Source organism: Siphateles boraxobius, unplaced genomic scaffold (assembly GCF_051911475.1).
Source record: "Siphateles boraxobius isolate OS27281-9 unplaced genomic scaffold, OSU_SipBor_1 9, whole genome shotgun sequence".
In the NCBI taxonomy this organism is placed as follows: domain Eukaryota; kingdom Metazoa; phylum Chordata; class Actinopteri; order Cypriniformes; family Leuciscidae; genus Siphateles; species Siphateles boraxobius.
Genome location: NW_027509219.1, coordinates 26,826,952 through 26,847,492, shown reverse-complemented (window position 1 = coordinate 26,847,492; position 20,541 = coordinate 26,826,952).

Below are 20,541 nucleotides of genomic sequence, written 5' to 3'. Positions count from 1 at the left end.
AATCCTAAAATGCTTGATCTCTATCACCACACTGCAAGTTTGTCTTCTTATATAACTCAGCATTTGAGATCTTCTCTGGCCAGAAGATGTTGCAAATCCTCCTCAGGCAATTGTTGTGGAATACCTCAATATTCTTCTTGCCACTCTTAAGTACACTGCAACATTCTGACCCATGCAACAGAACACATTTTACATTGCTAAGGCTGTACTGTGCAGATTTCCAGAAGGGCTGGGGTCTAGCGAATGCACTGCAGGCTTTACTTAGTCTTGGTTTAATGTCCTTAGCTGCAGCATTGTCCTTGCTCAACAGACTGCCAAGGTTGATGAACTTCTCGACATCTTCAAGTGAAATTCCATTCAGAATGATGGGTTCACCAGATCTTACGTTGATGCACATCATTTGGGTTTTGGTGGTGTTTGTATTGAGGCCTATTTTCTTGGCAAAGTTGTCCAGACTGTCAGTCTATACTTCTTCACCTCCTTATCTTTGGATTTGTAGGCTTTTTTTCTTTTCTTTTTTTACATTAGGGATGTAAATGGATGTACATATACTAAAAATTCTGTCTGATATTAATCAACTATTTTCAGGTAATGGCAAATAAGCAATAAATTATAAATATATAAATTGTTTTAAAGTTTTGACACATTAAAATTAAACAACATACTATTTTGTCAATCCTAAAGATTAAGCGCATCTCGGGAACTGCACTCCAATGGTTCAAGTCTTACCTCTCAGGTAGGTCCTTTAGGGTGTCGTGGAGGGGTGTGGCATCTAAGACCCACATCTAACTACTGGGGTGCCTCAGGGCTCAGTGCTTGGGCCACTCCTCTTCTCCATCTACATGACATCACTAGGATCTGTGATTCAGAAACATGGCTTTTCCTATCGCTGCTACGCTGATGACACACAACTCTACCTCTCATTCCAGCCTGACAATCCGACGGTAGCTGCTCGTATCTCAGCCTGCCTGACAGACATTTCTGGCTGGATGAAGGACCACCACCTTCAGCTAAACCTTGCGAAGACAGAGCTACTTGTGGTCCCGACCAAACCAACACATCATCACAACTTCTCCATTCAGCTAGGCTCATCATCCATAGCTCCATCAAGGTCAGCCAGGAACCTTAGGGTTGTAATTGATTATCAATTGAGCTTCACAGACCACATTGCTAGAATTGCCCGGTCATGTAGATTTGCCTTATACAACATTAGGAGGATCAGGCCCTTCCTAACAGAACATGCTACACAACTCCTTGTCCAAGCACTTGCTCTATTCAGACTGGACTATTGTAATGCTCTCCTGGCTGGTCTTCCAGCTTGCTCTGTCAAACCTCTGCAACTGAACCAGAATTCTGCAGATAGAGTGGTCTTTAATGAGCCGAAGAGAGCACACGTCACTCCTCTCCTCACAAAATGGCACTGGTTGTCAGTTGCCGCTCACATTAAATTCAAGTCACTGACGTTTGCCTACAGAACAACCACTGGCACTGCTCCATTTTACCTAAACTCATTACTTCAGACGTATGTGCCATCCAGAGACTTGCTCTCTGCAAGCGAATGTCGTCTTGTGGTACCATCTCAAAGAGGCACAAAATCTCTTTCTCTGACCTTTACCATGACTGTTCCCTGTTGGTGGAATGATCTGCCTAACTCAACCAGAGCTGCTGAGTCCGTAGCCACTTCCAAGAAACTGCTGAAGACGCATCTTTTTCGGCAGCACTTGATCCAGTAATACTAACACTTTCTCTTCTCTTCTATTTTCATTTATTAAAAAAAAGGGGGAAAAAAGACTGTGTTAGATTAAACTGAGAGGGGTTATAGCAATTAAATATTGTCATCCTACTGTTAGTTTAACTGTTTCTATTGTTCTCATTTGTAAGTCGCTTTGATTAAAAGCGTCTGCTAACTGAATAAATGTAAATCTAAATACATTTTGTCTAAATAAATGATATTTTAAAAATGCTAAAAACTATAATAATCAATCATTTTAAATGCCACAAGTGAATTTAGGCATCATAACAATTTACAGTATATAAACATTTATATTCATTTAGAGATTTGCTAAAGATTACATTTAACAGTGTCAATAAAATATATTAGTATTTTTAACTGTAATTAAACATTAAATTAGATGACGTTAGATAATGGAAAATGTAAATTAATTGTAAAAATAAGGGAAATGAGCATACACAATTAAATATCCAAAAACAAATATCAACAATACCTATACATTTAAAAATCTCTACAATAGCTGTATCCCGTCTCTGAGCTACCTTACATTCCAAAGCATACATTACCAATCAGATGATCTTTTCCTTCACTTTTCATTCTCAGCAGGGATATCACTCAATCTCATTTGCATAAGGAGAGTCAAGCTCAGCTTCTTAGAGCAGCGGGAAATTGGACGCTTCTATACTCTCTGTGGCTGTCGTACAAAAATCACTGTGGCAGAAAAATCTGATAATTTAATAAGATCAGGCCTCAATTATAAACGTTGCGTACGCACAAAAGAAGGTTCGCCGCTCTCTATGCAATAATTGGTATTTATAAAAAGCAAACTTGACGGTAAAATGTGCGGTCCTTCACGCAAGCTCTGACCCAGGTGTACGCACAAAAACGGGTGAAATGAGAAATGGCGACACCGTCGGCAGATGGAAGAAACACGTGAAAGTGTGTGAAACTGTAGACCGTTGTGTAAAATAAATGGCAATACTGCCTCTCATAAATAACACGAAGACTTCACAACGCAAGTCTTACAATTAAAAGCCTACACGAACGCCCGTTTGATCGATCTGCAACCGAAATGCAAATTAACACATAGGGTGAATTGCCCTAATGTGGGACACTGCCTAATGTGGGACACCTAAGGTCTAGTGTTTGTAGGTCCCCCATAAAGACATGAATGACTGTGAAACTATGGGTGAGACAAACCTGTGGTGTCATGTGATCAAAATCACATGACCTCTCAAATGTCCAATCATATTTGAGGGTGGAGCAATCATCAAACAGGAGACACCTTGTGTGAAAACTCTATGAAGGTTAATGACAGAGAGTTTTAACAAATTTGATGTTAAGGAGTTAAATAGATTCTAAACAAAGCAATCCTGCTACTTTTTAGCCTAATATGCTTATGAAATGTTTGTCCATCAAAAAATAGTGTAACTTTATGTGTATAAACTATATATTTTATATTTTTATCAAATTTCCTAGTGTCCTACATTAGGAAAGGTGGCTTCCAAATCCGGGACAGCATGATCAGCCTAATGTGGGACAGTACTTCAATGAGTCCAAAATGTGTGGTGGGGCATGGTTTAATTTTTTTTTGTTTTAATTTTAATACAAATATTAATAATGTTTATATTAGACAAATCTTAACTAAAGAAAAAAAAATCACCTTAGGCATTGATGAAATGGAAACAGGATTTTCATTACCCTTTTTCAGATTCTGTGATCAGATATGAATAAATATGTAATTCCTAATAAATAAGTCAAAGAAACTCACTTTAAAATAATATTATTATCCATATATAATATATATATATATATATATATATATATATATATATACTATTATTATCCAATATTAATATTATCCATGTAATGATTTTATCAGTAAGTTTAAAGAAGGGGTTTCTCCATTATGCTGTTTTTGTAAAGAGGAAACAGAAACAATTGTACATTTATTTTTTTAGTTGTAAATATACCAATTTATTTTGGTCCAAAGTTTCTCTGTTTATTTGTTAGGTGTTTTAGAAATTCATCACTATAACTGATATAATGGTCTTGTTTATGGATTGTGATACTGGTTTACTGGAAATGGATAATATAACTAAAAATGTTGTTATTTTACATGTTTCATCCATTCATACCAAGACAATTACTTAACTAAGATTTAAAAAAGAATCTAAAATAAAATAAGATTACGGTATACTATTCTACATGTAATGTGATTTTTGGTCTTTTAACATAGATTTTTCAGTGTCCCATATTGGGAACACAACTGTCCCACATTAGGAAGCTGCAGATTTTCTCAGACAACTCGCAATAAGAGCACTAATATGTTTATAATTTCTCTTATGAATGGGTTATCTGAATTTTCCCTTTTGATTTGATTAGGACACATACTGGGGTTTTTAAAAAGGTATTGGGTGTGGATATAATGTTTTGGTTACACATTGCAATATGTCACAGAAGTCTGAATTGCAAAAAATGTCCCACATTAGGGCAATTCACCCTATTTGCAAAAAGAAAAGTGAAATATATTCTGCAATAATATTGGCATGTTATACAATTCATCCCCATAAATAAGATGATAAACAGAACGAAATAATGTACAAAACTGATATTCTCGCCGATGTGTCCGTCTGGCGGAGCAGATATAGATGCAATTAGATAGTCAGTCAGATAGATAGATAATTAGGGAGATAGATAGATAGATAGATAGATAGATAGATAGATAGATAGATAGATAGATAGATAGATAGATAGATAGATAGATAGATAGATAGATAGATAGATGTAGGCCTATTATTTGTCCACTGGGGAAAGTTGTTTTCATAGTAAAAATGTCTTTTTTAAATGTCAGTGTCCCCTTTCCCCCACCCGTGGCAGACACACTCTGGCGATTTTTTGCCTCGACTTTGATGTCCGACCATTTCTTTTCTATTTCGGCCACAGTCCGAGGTTGTGAGGCTACAGCATTTACGGCGTCTGCAACCTTTTGCCACTCAAATGCCTTTTTGGCATTAGTAATGCCCACACCGTGCCCTCCAAACAACATGTTTCTCCTCTTTTCCACCTCGCCAACGATAACGTCTCGGTTACGTATGTAACCCTCGTTCCCTGAGTAGGGAACGGAGACGTTACGTCGGATGACGACGAATGGGGGTTTCGCCTAGAAAGCCAATCATCTTCGTGTATTACAAAACGAGCCAATGGCGATGAAATGCCATGGGTTTGCGGAATTTGCATAGCGTATCTCCGCCCCACCGCGTGGGTATAAAAGGAGGACGCCAGCAACATGCAGATATGTCTTCGCTGAGGAGCCGAGACTGAATTCAGGCGTCTACCCAGCGGTACAGCGGAAGTGGCAGGGAGACGTAACGTCTCCGTTCCCTACTCAGGGAACGAGGGTTACAAATTGAACCGAGACGTACCCTTTCATAGTCACTCCGAGTTACGTCGGATGACGACGAATGGGGGTCCCCGTGAAATCACGCCACCTTCACGTTGTCTTCCAGTGCCCTGCGAAAGTCTGACCCCCCTGTCGTGATACTGGCACGGACGAAGGAGTCCTACTTAACACAGGAATACCAAGGTACACTGGGAAGCATATCTCAGAGGAGATATGCCGCAGCATGCCTACCCGTAGGGAGCACTTAAGAACACACATATGGCCGGAGGGCTTCATATGGAGGAACGCTGGAGTGACCAGCCCGGGGGGTGGCAACTTTCAACTCCAGGAGTGGCAAGGTGGCTTGCCAAGGGAAAGACACATGCTCAAGGAGGCTTACAGTGGAAATACACATGTGGGGGTTACTCAGGGAGGAACCATGCACACGGAGGCACCTAGCCGACGCACAGGCAATAGACACTGGCGCCAGCGTCAACAGTGCTGGTGGAACTCAGGGCTTCAGAGAGGAAGGCTCATCTGAGGAATAATCGCACGTATCCAGTCCGTTGAGTGGAATGGCGAGCAAGCGAAGACACCTGAGCGGGTCCAGTACTAGCTGACTGAAGCGAGTACACGAGAGGACACAGGCTCCACTCGGAGATTATAAAATCTGGCGAATGTGTTGGGTGTCGCCCACCCTGCAGCTCTACAGATGTCTGCCAGCGAGGCGCCATGCGCTAGAGCCCAAGAGGAAGCCACACTCCGGGTGGAGTGGGCTGTCACACCAAGGGGGCACGGTCGGCCTTGCTGTTGGTAAGCCAAAGCAATGGTGTCCACTATCCAGTGGGACAACCTCTGCTTTGAGAGAGCCTTTCCCTTCAGTCTCCCACCATAACAGACAAAGAGCTGGTCTGAGGTCCTGAAACACTGCGTCCTGTCTACGTAGGCACGGAGAGCGCGTACTGGACAGAGCAGTGCCAAGGCTGGGTCTGCCTCCTCCAGGGGCAGCGATTGCAGGTTCACCGCCTGGTCCCGGAAGGGAGTGGTGGGAACCTTGGGCACATAACCAGGCCGGGGTCTCAGGATCACTTGAGATTGACTGGGCCCGAATTCCAGGCACGCTTCGTCAACGGAGAATGCGTGCAGGTCTCCAACCCTCTTGATGGAGGCCAATGCAACCAGGAGCGCTGTCTTTATAGACAGGAATTTAAGCTCAACTGATTGCAGAGGCTCAAAGGGAGGCCTCTGTAAGGCATTTAACACCACAGAGAGGTCCCAAGAGGGAAAGAGAGGAGGACGAAGAGGATTCAGTCTCCTCGCTCCTCTCAGGAACCTGACGATCAGGTCGTGCTTCCCCAGAGACTTACCTTCAACTGCTTCGTGATATGCGGCGATAGCGGCCACATACACCTTCAGGGTGGAGGGAGACAGCCTTCGCTCCAGCCCATCTTGCAGGAAGGAAAGCACGTCAGGGATCGGGCATCTCCTGGGGTCTTCTCGGCGAGAAGAGCACCAGTTGACGAAGAGGTTCCACTTCGACGCATATACATGTCTCCTGGACGATGCTCTAGCGGAAGTGATGGTAGCCGCCACCTCAGGTGGCAGGGTACTCAAACCTGCCTCGTCCCGTCCAGGAGCCACACGTGGAGCCTCCAAAGATCGGGTCGAGGGTGCCAGAGGGTGCCCCGTCTCTGAGAAAGGAGATCCTTCCTCAGAGGAGTTGGCCAAGGAGTGGCTGTCGCGAGGAGTATCAGTTCGGAGAACCAGGTCTGGGCGGGCCAGTACGGCGCGACCAGAATGACCTGCTCCTCGTCCTCCTTGATCTTGCACAGGGTCCGTGCGAGAAGGCTCACTGGGGGAAACGCATATTTGCGTAGGCCCCGCGGCCAGCTGTGCGCCAGTGCATCCGTTCCGAGGGTGCCCTCGGACAGGGAGTAATACAGGGCGCAATGGGATGAGTCGTGGGAGGCAAACAGGTCTATCTGTGCGTCCCCGAACTGGTCCTAGATCAGCTGGACCGACTGGGGATGGAGTCGCCATTTGCCGGGGACGGGTCAAAACCGTGACAGCTCGTCGGCTGCAAAGTTCCGATCTACCGGAATGTAGATAGCACGAAGGGACCTCAGGTGCTTCTGACTCCATAAGAGGAGGTGGCATGCGAGTTGCGACATACGGCGGGAGCGTAGACCACCCTGACGGTTGATGTACGCTACTGTCGCGGTATTATCTGAACAGACTAGGACGGGTTGACCCTTGAGCAAGGTGCGGAAACGGTGCAGGGCAAGGCGTACTGCCAGCAACTCGAGGCAATTGACATGCAGAAGGCGCTGGGGTCCTGTCCAGGAGCCCGCGGCAGCATGTCCGTTGCACATGGCGCCCCAGCCCGTGGAAGAGGCATCTGTGGAGACAACAACATGCCTGGAAACTCGTTCTAGGGGAACACCGGCCCGTAGAAAGCTAAGGTTCCTCCACGGGGTGAAGGTCTGACGGCAGGTCTGAGTTACTGGAACTCGGAGCGTGCCATGATGCCATGCCCACCTTGGGACTCGATCGCGAAGCCATAGCTGAAGCGGTCTCATATGAAGCAATCCGAGCGGCGTTGCCGCGGCTGCAGATGCCATATGCCCCACGAGCCTCTGAAACAATTTCAGTGGGACCGCACTCTTGCCATCGAACTGTCGAAGACAAGTCAGCAGTGATTGTGCGCTGGCTCGTAAGCTGCGCGGACATAGCGACCGAGTCGATCTCCATACCGAGAAAAGAGATCCTCTGCACGGGGCCTCACAACTCTTCTCCCAGTTGACCCGAAGGCCCAGACGGGCTAGGTGCCGGAGCACTAGGTCTCTGTGTTCGCAAACCTGATCTCGAGAGTGAGCTAATATTAGCCAGTCGTAAATATTTACGACCTTCGAAAAGACGCGAGGAGACAGAGCCAGCCCGAATGGGAGAACCGCATACTGGTATGCCTGCCCCTCGAAAAGCAAACCGCAGAAACGGTCTGTGTCGAGGTAAGATGGAGACATGAAAGTAAGCGTCCTTAAGGTCTATCGCTGCAAACCAATCCTGTGGCCGCACGCATTCGAAAATGCGTTTGGCCGTGAGCATCTTGAACGGCAGCCTGTGAAGGGAGCGGTTCAAGACGTGCAGATCCAGGATCGGCCGTAACCCACCGGTCTTCTTGGGGACAATGAAGTAGGGGCTGTAAAACAATGACTTCATCTCGGCTGGAGGGACAGTCTCGATTGCACCCTTCGCCAGCAGGGTAGCAACCTCCGCTCTCATGATAGGGGCATTGCCACCGACCATAGTGAAGTGAACTCCCCTGATAAGGGGGGGGGGAGACCTCGCGAACTGAATCGCATAGCTGAGCCTGATAGTTCGGGCGACCCAGCGGGACAGGCTGGGAAGCTCTAACCAAGCTGCCAGAAACTGAACCAGCGGGGTCATGCGAACCACAGGCGGTGGGGCGGAGATACGCTATGCAAATTCCGCAGACCCATGGCATTTCATCGCCATTGGCTCGTTTTGTAATACACGAAGATGATTGGCTTTCTAGGCGAAACCCCCATTCGTCGTCATCCGACGTAACTCGGAGTGACTACGAAAGGGAACTTCTACTTCACATTGAGTGAAGTTTAATTTTTTTTGATTTCCTCTCTGTGTTTGCCATGATTTCGCAATCGATGAATATTAACTTGTGGGTGTTTCACGAACTATTTATGGGCAACTATGGGCGTGACATGAAGCCGCAAAAGCTGCGCTACATTTAGAATTTATTGTGATTTATTAAGGGAAAAATGCGTAGGATGTGCGTGCGCACGGTTTTATAAATCCGAATGTTTCTGTGCGTACGCACGTCCTATGTTTCATCGATACGCCACTTCTGACGTAAATCCTACGCAAAGTTTTATAAATGAGGCCCCTGGTGTTTAGGGATATGATTAATATTATATTAATGCAGGTGTGCTAGCATTTTCCCTTCAACCGTACAAACACAAACACACACAGAAACACACCATGCAGATATTCTTCTCCCTCGCCAGCCACCTCATCTTTGAGACATTAACCTCTAAACACTCAGCCCAAGTTATGTCTGACAATATAAAAGCACTCAACTCAGCTAAATTCAAATCCACTCGACAGCATGGACTAACTAGCTTAGTGTGTTTGACAGCAAGGGCTGAAACCACCATAGACACTGAAGGGAATTTGATTCCTTAGTTTCCCCTCAAGTGGAGACAGAAATAATATTATTAGGCTACAGTGCTGTATTTAAGTAATATTAAGATGTTATATAAAGCTTATAGACTATTAATGTAAAGGTTTACATAATAATAATTATTATTATTATAATTAATACTACAGATACCATGGCATACGGGTTGTGTAAAAGTAATGCAGGTGATGCACACTACAGCATAAGCTTTCAAAACTCTTTTTTTCTGTTGAACGCAACAATAGAGAGAGAAAATTAAAATCTAAAGATTGTTTTTGTGTCTTTTACGTATGTTTCCAATGTAATTTTTGTATTCATATATATATATATATATTATATTTGTTCATTGAAATAATCTCAAAAATCTTTATAAAATATACGTAAAAATATACGCTGGCTGATCACTTTTGCACTCTATAGCTGATTCTTTATGCGCTCTATAGCTGAATGAAGCTTTAAATGTGCCGCCCCCAATCTTAAATATATGGCAACATTCTTGGTGACTGTCTGTTTGAGAGGCCATTTATTCACTTATATGACTGTCTCTCAGTGTAGAGAATCAGTCTACCTTTTGAATCGATGCCCACATGTTCATGTAGGAGTATGACATTGTTATCTATGTGCTTAACTTCACATATTCAAACATCAAGTGTTCATTGAAAGGAGCAGAGCACCACTCATTTGCGATAGAGGGATGACTTGTCTGTCTTTCCTGCTCTCAATAAAGCAGGGAGGGCCGGGACTCGGTTTGAGAACCCACTCTCCCTCTCTCACACTTTTTGATGTCTATCTGTCTCGCTGTCTTACACACACAAAGTCCCACAGGCACTTATATCCACTCATATGGTGGGTGTAGTTGAATTTTGGCCATTTTGGAGTAGATTTTAAATGCAAAGAGGTGGTGACTTGCCTCTGCCCTCCTCCACTGTTTTTTGGGCGTGTGTGGGATGGACAGTCACATCTTTAAAGACCTTACATTGCAATAGGGGAGTGTGATGATGATGTCATAGCTCTTGTTCCCACATGCAGGGCTGTATTTATGAATTCTAAAAGCCCTGACTGCATATTATGCTGCGCTCCTTACTTATTTAAATGTAAGGTGGCAATGTGGCCTGATGGACGGGCACGTTGAGATATATATTGAAATATTCAATATTAATATTATATTAAATATAGATATTATATTACAAATAGGTGGATATTAAACAAATTTCTACCAATACTATCCTACCTTTTATCCTCCTTCCACGACGACACTTTACTTGAGTAATCCGCACAAATCACAAACTTGCTTATTTTAGTTCGACGAGCCCCCAATTGTTACACTCCTACTGTAAGTAAGGAGTAACAATAAAGGAGGAAATAAGGCGTTTAGACAGTTACAATAATTCTTTATTTTCTCAAGAACTCTTAATACGCCGCGACGCCAACACTCGCTCGGTCCTGGCCAGGGATCGACAAGGTAGAAAGGAACGCTCTCCCGAGGATGCCAAACAGGACAGCTCTTAAAGGACGGCCACACCTGTCCGCCCGGTGTCACCAATCCGCCTGATCAGCTACTCCTCACAACTCCACAGTGCACCTGTAGAGGGAGCATACACACACCACACACAAACAAACACAGAGGAAAAGCACAAAGCCCAGCCGTAACCAGATGCATAAATTAAATCAAATTACATTAATATATTTTTATATATTTTTTATGCTATATTTTGATGTAAAATACAGTATATTGAACCCTACAATGATCCTGCTGGACCTGTTGTATGCAAGACAAACAGTTATTCAACACTCTAAACACAAAAGGCTGTATATCTCTATTGATTATGGAAACTGATGCTGGAACATTATCTATGTTCATGAACATAATTCCCAACACTCTGCATGACACAGGCATGGATCAAATATGTCTCTCTGACAGCTTCGTGGCACCAACTGACTTGGACTGCATTATTTATATCTCCGAGTTATGCATAGGATGGGATCAATTAATAGATATCTCTAATGATAACAACTCTAGGGATTGAAAGATAATGCTTATAGCTCATCAATACCTGTCACTCATTGGCTCTAGATCCAATTTATCAGTTTGTTATAAAGTCACCATGAGCTCAGTCCATTGTGTTCATTGACTAACTGACTAAAGCTTTAAAACAAACGTTATTTCACATGCTGTCAAGAGTAGGTGTAGTGGAGGATGCTTGGCTTGTTTTGTTATAACGAGACTGTCACTGTATGCTTGATTATTTTGCATTTAGGCACCTTCATTTTTTATATTCATTGTTGTAATGAGAATCATTGATGCAAATGTTTGTTTTATATACACATAGTCATTGCCGTTTTTGAAATGCACAGTAAGTATGTGGTTTATGCTTCAATATAAAAGATACCAACAATGTCATGCTAGAAAGTATTTCTTTTCTCAGAGCCAGAGTTTTGACTATTGGTATAAAGTCCACATCTCAGAACAAAGCAAGCTATAAAGGTATGTTCAAGCTAGCAAAACTCTCGAATAACTCTCAATTTTCAGTGCCATGTACAGTACTTCACAAATTGTCAAATCCAAGAATTAGTTCTTCCTTGGAAGTGCTCATAGTCATTATATCAACCTAGTACCTATAAACATGACTTTGTTGTTGATGGAGGGTTAAAAACAGTTTTGAATCCTAGAAATTGCATTTAAGTCTGCCAATCAGATTAGAACTGAAAATTGACTTGGATTTCAGCCAGCGTTTGCCATTTTTATGTGCGATGTGTATCAGATGGTCCATGAATGATACATTGGCAGTCTGTTCTCATGCCGTCGGAGGCTGATACGAGAAAGCTTTCTAATGGTTCTTCTTATAGCATCATTAATGGGCAGGGGCATCATGACTCATTTATGCATTTGTTTTTTGAGTGTGGATAGGCAAGATAAGACATGACCAAAGCACAGAAACAAACTTTTTTTACTACTGTACTGAACAATTCTGAATTATTTGTGTTGCCAATCTAGTACAGTGACATACAGTTGTTGTTTTTTATTAGAGAGGAAAAACCAACAGCAAAAAAAAAAAAAACCCAAAAAACATTAACTCCACTATAGATTGCAAAAAACAAAAAAAACAAACACATAATTTAATCCAAGGTTTCGGTCATATAACGTTTGTCAGTCATTACAAAAACAAAAAAGTGCATCTCCAACAAATTTAAAATAAATCCAGTTATATTTATCCAACAGTATATACAATGACAAAACGTCTTTGTATATAGATAGCTTAAACAATGACAAATTGTATATGCTCTTGGATAAATATACAGTTGTTTTTTACATGACGAAGTTTGGCTGAGCAAAGTATTGAATATTTTATGTTTTTAAAAAACTATAGTGTGCAGGATTTTTTTATTTTCTATTTATTAGCTGATGTCTTATGCATGTACTAATTTTAGGTGTGGTAAATTTCTGTTAATTTGTTTTTAATAGGTCATTTGTAATTGAACTTTGTTATTCAGTGATTACAGGACATATTTCTTTTATGAAAAAAGCAGCTTTGACTTTTTGTTTTGCAGGTAAAAAACAAACAATAGGACTGGCTGAATTTATGCGAATGTGTGAATCTACAAACACCATTTTGAACCTACAAAGAGTCATGTATGAGTGTTCGTGATTGTTCTGATTATCGTTGTAGACAGTGAACTTTACAGGAAAACCCTTTTCTGAATGCAAATGTTATTTGAGAAATCCTGTCATTATATCATGGCTGCATATGTTCCTGGCACTGTGACAGTAATGAGGAACAGAGCTGGTTTCTATATGGTTTCTGTGGAAGCGGTTGAGGGCACAGACTGACACCGGTAATGATTACTGACACTCATCCAACCAGGAAAAGAACAGCAGCTGTATGTGTGTGTATGTGTGTGTGTGAGAGAGAGAGAGAGAGAGAGAGAGAGAGAGAGAGAGAGAGAGAGAGAGAGAGAGAGAGAGACGGACAGACAGCGCATCCTCAAGAGCTGTCAGAAAGTGTAGGGAAAAGAGAGACAGACAACCTGAGAGAAAGAGAGGGCGACAGGCAGACAAGGAGACAGACGTGACAGTCAGAACTAATGGGTATACAGCGTATGTGTAACTCTTGCCAGACACTGTAGTACTGTGGCTAATGATGCGTCCTGTCAGTCCATTATCTATTAGAAACCACACTTTCTGTCTTCAAATATACAGTATGCACACATGCTGATCTGGCTGCCTGGCAGGACAGCTGCTGTTATTAACAGGGTTAGCCTACCACATATGTGGCATTCTGTATATGGAGACAGGAAAATAAACAAGTCTGAATTATGCGAAATAATGAATAGAAAAGACTGCATACCTGCTGAATGATTGACAGCTACAGTATGAGCAACCAACTGACCTGATCTGTTTGTGGCTTCCACAGCTGAAGATCCAATTGGTTATACATACAGAACACAGCAAGACTTACAGTCATATTATTAATTATTTTATGATAGTTGGGGTGAAAAAGACGAACTGTTAATGTATTAAAAAATGCATTTGTATTGTACTAAAATATACTCAAGTACATTTTTAATACATTTAATAGTACGTCTTTTTCACCTGGGGTAGCCTACTCATATAACGCAAATATATGTGTGTGACTTTCTGTGTCCCATGATAAAGCTGAAACAGGTTTGATCTCAGTCTAACATTATTAAGAACCACACTGATGTCAACTACACATCAACATTCAGGCATTCATTCATACAATAAGAGTTAATAGCTCCGTTACTTAAAGGAATAGTTCACTTAAAAAATTGAAATTCTGTCATCATTTACTCACCTTCAAGTTGTTTCAAACCTGTATGAATTTCTTTCTTCTGCTGAACACAAAAGAAGATATTTTAAAGAATGTGGGTAACCAAACGGTAGATGGAACCCATTGACTTCCATAGTATTTTTTTTTCCTACTATGGAAGTCAATGGTGTCTAACGATAACTATAATAACGATAACTCTAAAGTTATGTATGATGATAATAATGATAACTCTTAACTATAAAGTTTTAATAATCATTCTAATTCTATGAGAATAGGGAGCCCCTTGCCACAGCTAAAATGATAAGGACACAGAGGATCGATAATAAAAATAATGTCGGTGTCGACGCTAACTTTTTCATATCATAAATATGATTAATGTACAATACACTATACTAAATCTCAGCATAAGCAACTTACTTTTTGCGCACAGTCGAGCTCTGGTGATCACTTTATTCACAGTTTTTTTGTGAATGAATCGTTGGGCTAATTCAAAAAGAATCGGTTGAAAAGAAACAGTTGTTCAAGAATCGGCCACAGAGCGGATAAAGTTAAAAACAATATGTTTTTATAACATATGGATAATTTTTTTTAAAAAATGCTTTGGAATGTAGTGAAATAAATGTAAAATGTTTCCAAAATAAAAATGCTCTGGAAAGAACAGAGAGCCTAATGGACCTTAAGTAGGCCTAGTTACCATAAAAAAAATTAAAATAAAAAAAAACCTATTTGTTATTTATTTGTTCATTAAGGCATTATTTGAGCCACAATTATAAACTGTGAGTGAACAGAACAAGTCAAGACTCAAGGCTCTTAGTAAATACAGTCCCAAAAACGGCACTGATATATTTCAAGAAAAACCGAAGACCGAACTTGTGTGTAGTCATTTCAAACAAAATCATGCCAAAACTAAGTTTGTTTGAAGTTCGTTTCGGGAGATTGAAACAGTTGGCCAAAGCAAACTTTCCGTAGTTCGATCTGGCTGGTAACACCTTCAAACTAGTATTGAGTTGAAATCCTCTCCAGCTCATTTTATCTGCTCAGTCCGTTGAGATAGAAAACATAGCCTAAATACACTGGAGAGCTGCTTTGAAGTGGAAATCTAAGTTGTAATTCTAAGTGAAAGAAACACTGACTCTATTTTTCATGTTTAATACTGTAAAGCTGCTTGCTTTAAAAACAATTATTGTATAAAGTGCTATATAAATAAAAGTGACTTTACTGGAGTGCCGAATTGCAGAGCTTGTGCAAACATATCCACATCGATCGCTATTATCACATGCTTTCTTAACTTCTGTTCCCTTTCGTTATTACTCCGAGTTACGTCGGATGACGACAAATGGGGTTTCGCTTAGAACACTTCGAGTATTACAAAACGAGCCAATGGCAAAGAAATGCCATGGGTCTGCGGAATTTGCATAGCGTAACTCCGCCCCACCTCGTGGGTATAAAAGGAGGAAGCCGGCAACATGCAGATTTGTTTTCGCTTCTGAGCCAAGAGTATTTCTTCACTCCACAGTCATCTCTGACTTTGCTCTACGAGACGAGCTTCTCTCTCCGGTGTTGGTGTGACGGCGATCTGCAGCGAGCTCACAGTGCCTGCTGATCTGTGCAGTGACCTGCCAGTGTGTGTGTGTCTCCCTGTGCGCTTCAACATCGCAGAGTTTTTTTCTCCTCTCATAAAAGAGCTCGCACGCGGCACGTCTTTTTAAAGACGGCTCGCCCGTGCATTTCAGGTTGCAGCGGACTGCTATCGGACTCTGATGGGCACGAGCACTGTCTAGTGTGTTTGGGCTTTGATCATGCTTGAACAGCGCTCGTGGGTGACTCATGTTCTCGCTGGGAACGTGATCATCGCGTCATATATAGGTCGAGACTCGGTGAACTCGCAAGAGTGAGAGTCCCCTGATCCACCCCGCGATCTTCGGCTGGTGGCCAGGGTGACCTGAGGGTGTTGGTCTGGAACAAGGCGCAGACTCTGTGTCCACGACCCCAGCCCCCCTCTTTTATGACGGTGCCCGCTAGCGAACTGATGATTCCACGAGTCTACCCTCGATTGGCCCGTGTGTTTTCATTTGAAGCTACAGAGGATGATGCTGTGTCTGTAGCAGCATCACTAGGTGGGCTTGATTCTTCTGGAAATGACGACTCGTCACAGCTGCCACCCTCTGGTGTGCATCACAGCCGTATGCACACCAGAGGGTGGCAGCTGTGACGAGTCGTCATTTCCAGAAGAATCAAGCCCACCTAGTGATGCTGCTACAGAGTCTGAAAAAGAGCTTGCACGCGGCACGTCTTTTTAAAGACGGCTCGCCTGTGTATTTCTGGTTGCAGCGGACTGTTATCGGACTCTGATGGGCACGAGCGCTGTCTAGTGTGTTTGGGCTTTGATCATGCTTGAACAGCGCTCGTGGGTGACTCATGTTCTCGCTGGGAACGTGATCATCGCGTCATATATAGGTCGAGACTCGGTGAACTCGCAAGAGTGAGAGTCCCCTCATCCAGCCCCCGATGAGTCTGATCCGGAGATGACGGCCATGCTTTCCCGGGACGATTGGTTTTTGGGTGAGACCGCCGACCCGAGTCCACGGCAAACCCCAATATCTTTCCTCCCGGACGTGCATGATGAGATCACGGGTCCGCTCGTTGGTCTCATCCGCCTTTCCTCCCCTCAGGGGCCGCTGCCCATGGGTACACTGGGGTCCCCCCGGCTGAACGCTCTGTTGCCATGCTACTGTGTCCTCAGAGTGCTTCCCGGCGCAATCCTAAGCACCCATCCAAAGCCTGTAGTTCTTTTCGTCTACACTAATCTGTGGCGAAATCCTATAGTGCCACAGGACAGGCAACCGCCTCACTGCATCCCATGACCGTTCTGCTGGTCTACCTGACCCAGATGCTCATGGACATGCAGGAGGGCGGGACTGACCCGAGGTTCTTCAGTGAGCTGCGCGACGCCACTGACCTTGCTCTCCGAGCGACGAAAGTTGCCGTACGCTCTCGGAGTAAGGTGATGTTCACCATTCTGGGGCTGACCGGTCTGATGTGCACGATGTCGGGCGGACCCGTCTGCTCGACACCCCCATCTCCCAGGTCGGCCTCTTCGGCAGTGCGGTTTAGTGCTTCTGCCCAACAGTTCTCAACAGCCTGTGAGCAGATTGAGGTTATTCTGCCTGACGGCCCCGCCGTCCGCTCAGATCCCTAAGTCTGCCCACCGCCGAAGGCGCCCTCCCACGGTTCCAACCCCGCCCGTTCACCCGGGCCTGGCTCTGGAAGACCGTAGGGGGGCTGACACAGCCCTCTCTAGCCCCGCCCCCCGCTAAACACCTGGTTAAGCGGCACTTTTGAGATGGGCTGCTCAGAGATGAGACTCAGTTCTTTCCAGGAGTTGGTAGCAGGGCCACTCCTTTCCCCGGTGGAGGGCTGGGGAAGAATCCTTATTCAGAAAGAGCTGACTCTCTAGTCTCTGAGCATACAGAGTTCTCGGACAACACAGAGCGCCGCCCACAAGCCGTGCTCTCCTCGTCCCCCTCTGTCCCACAGGCGGTTGACACGGCGTGCCGTCCACGGACCGCTTCGCCCCTGTCCCACTCTGATGCCAGACCCCTGACAGAGCAGGCCCCCGTGGAATGCTGGTCCTTCCCTGGCCTCCTCTGTCATGGTGCGGTTTTGACCTTGCCCCCACACCGGGCCGCTATGCCGTCCAAGTCTGGGCCGGTCATTCCGCTTCGCTGCACCACCGGGGGGACGTCTGTGGTTCTTGACGCCGCTGGCACAGTTGGGAGCCTGCCTAGAGCTTCCCTATCTGTTCCGCTGGGTCGCGCGAACCATTGGCTCGGGTTGCGATTCAGTTTGCACGGTCTCCTCCCCGCTTCAGAGGAGTCCGCTCCACTTTGGTCGATGGCTATGCCCCTATCATGAGAGCGGAGGTTGCTACCCTACTGGCGAAGGGTGCGATTGAGACTGTCCCTCCAGCCGAAATGAGGTCCGGGTTTACAGCCCCTACTTCATTGTCCCGGAGATGTCTGGTGGGTTACGGCCAGTCCTGGACCTACGCATCTGAACCGCTCCCTTCACAGGCTGCCGTTCAAGATGCTCCTGGCCAAACGCATTTCTGGATATGTGCGGCCACAGGATTGGTTTGCAGCGATCCACCTGAAGGACGCCTACTTTTATGTCTCCGTTCTCCTTCGACTCAGACCATACCTAAGGTTTGCTGTCGGGGCGCGCGCATATCAGTACGCTGTTCTCCCGTTCGGGCTAGCCCTGTCTCCTCGCGCCTTCACAAGGTTGTTGAGGCAGCCCTTGTTCCTCCATGGGAACACGGGGTTCGCATCCTGAACTATCTCGGTGACTGGCTGTCTTAAGCTCACTCCTGAGACCAGGTTTGCGAATACAGGGACCCAGTGCTCCGGCACCTAGCTCGCCTGGGCCTTCAGGTCAACTGGGAAAGGAGTAAACTTTGCCCCGTGCGGAGGAGCTCTTTTCTCTGAATGGACTTGGTCGCCTTCTCCACTCAGCCATTGCTGACTTGCCTGAGACTATCAAGCGCAAGAGTGCGGTTCCACTGAAGTTTTTCCAGAGGCTCCTGGGGCATATGGCATCTGCAGCCGCGGTACGCCGCTCAGATTGCTTCATATGAGACCGCTTCAGCTTTGGCTTCGCGACCGAGTCCCGAGGTGGGCATGGCAACACGGCACCCTCCGAGTACCAGTTACTCCGACCTGCCGTCAGTACTCACCCCGTGGTCGAACTTCAGTTTTCTACGGGTCCGAGTGCCCCTGGAACGAGCTTCCCGGTATGTTGTTGTCTCAACAGATGCCTCCGAGGGCTGGTGCCATGCGCAATGAACATGCTGTCACACTCTCATGCTGAGCAGAAATGCTCCTGAAAAATTCAGTGAGATATATCACACCAGGTGTTGAGCAGAAATGCTCCTGAAGTTCAGTGAATTTCTTCACACTTAGGTGTTGAGCAAGGTTGCTCCTGAAGCTCAGTGATTCTCACATGTAGTGTTGAGTAGTATGGCATGTCTATTGCCTCGAGTTGCTGGCAGTACGCCTTGCCCTGCACCGCTTCCGGGCGTTGCTCAGGGGTCAACACGTACTAGTCCGATCGGACAATACCGCCACAGTAGCGTTCATCAACCGTCAAGGTGGTCTACGCTCGCGCCGTATGTCGCAACTCGCCCGCCACCTCCTCTTATGGAGTCAGAAGCATCTGAGGTCGCTTCGAGCCATTTTCATTCCCGGAGTCCTGAACTGTGCAGCCGACGAGCTCTCACGGCTTCTGCCCCTCCCTGGTGAATGGCGACTCCATCCCCAGTCGGTTCAGCTGATTTGGGACCAGTTCGGGGACGCACAGATAGATCTGTTTGCCTCTCACGACCATTGCGCCCAGTTTTATTCCCTGACCGAGGGCACACTCGGCACGGATGCTCTGGCGAACAGCTGGCCGCAGGGCTGCAAGTATGCGTTTCCCCCAGTGAGCCTTCTTGCGCAGACCTTGCGCAAGGTCAGGGAGGACGAGGAGCAGGTCATTCTGGTCGCGCCGTACTGGCCCGCCCGGACCTGGTTCTCCGAACTAGTACTCCTCGCGACAGCACCTCCCTGGCCGATCCCTCTGAGGAAGAACCTTCTTTCTCAGGGACGGGGCACCCTATGGCACCCTCGTCCCGATCTCTGGAACCTCCACGTGTGGCTCCTGGATTGGACGAGGCAGGTTTGAGTACCCTTCCACCAGCGGTGGTGGCTACCATCACTTCCGCTAGGGCGTCGTCCACGAGACACGTCTATGCGTTGAAGTGGAACCTCTTCGTCAGCTGGTGCTCTTCTCACTGAGAAGACCCCCGGAGATGCTCGATCAGCGTTGTGCTTTCATTCCTTCAACAGGGGTTGGAGCGAAGGCTGTGTCCCTCCACCCTGAAGGTCTATGTTGCCTGAGAGGAGCGAGGAGACTAAATCCGCCTCGCCCTCCTCTCGTTCCCTCTTGGGACCTCTCAGTGGTTCTAACTGCCCTGAAGAGTGCTCCATTTGAGCCCCTGCAATCAGTCGAGCTTAAATTCCTGTCTATGAAGACAGCGCTCCTGGTTGCACTGGCCTCCATCAAGAGGGTAGGGGACCTGCATGCATTCTCTGTTGACGAAGCGTGCCTGGAATTCGGGCCGGCTTACTCTCACGTGATCCTGAGACCCCGGCCTGGATATGTGCCCAAGCATCCTACCACTCACTTCCGGGACCAGGTGGTGAACCTGCAAGCGCTGCCCCTGGAGGAGGCAGACCCAGCCTTGGCACTGCTCTGTCCAGTACGCGCTCTCCGCGCCTATGTAGACAGAACGCAGTGTTTCAGGACCTCAGACCAGCTCTTTGTCTGTTATGGTGGGAAGCTGAAGGGAAAGGCTCTCTCCAAGCAAAGGTTGTCTCACTGG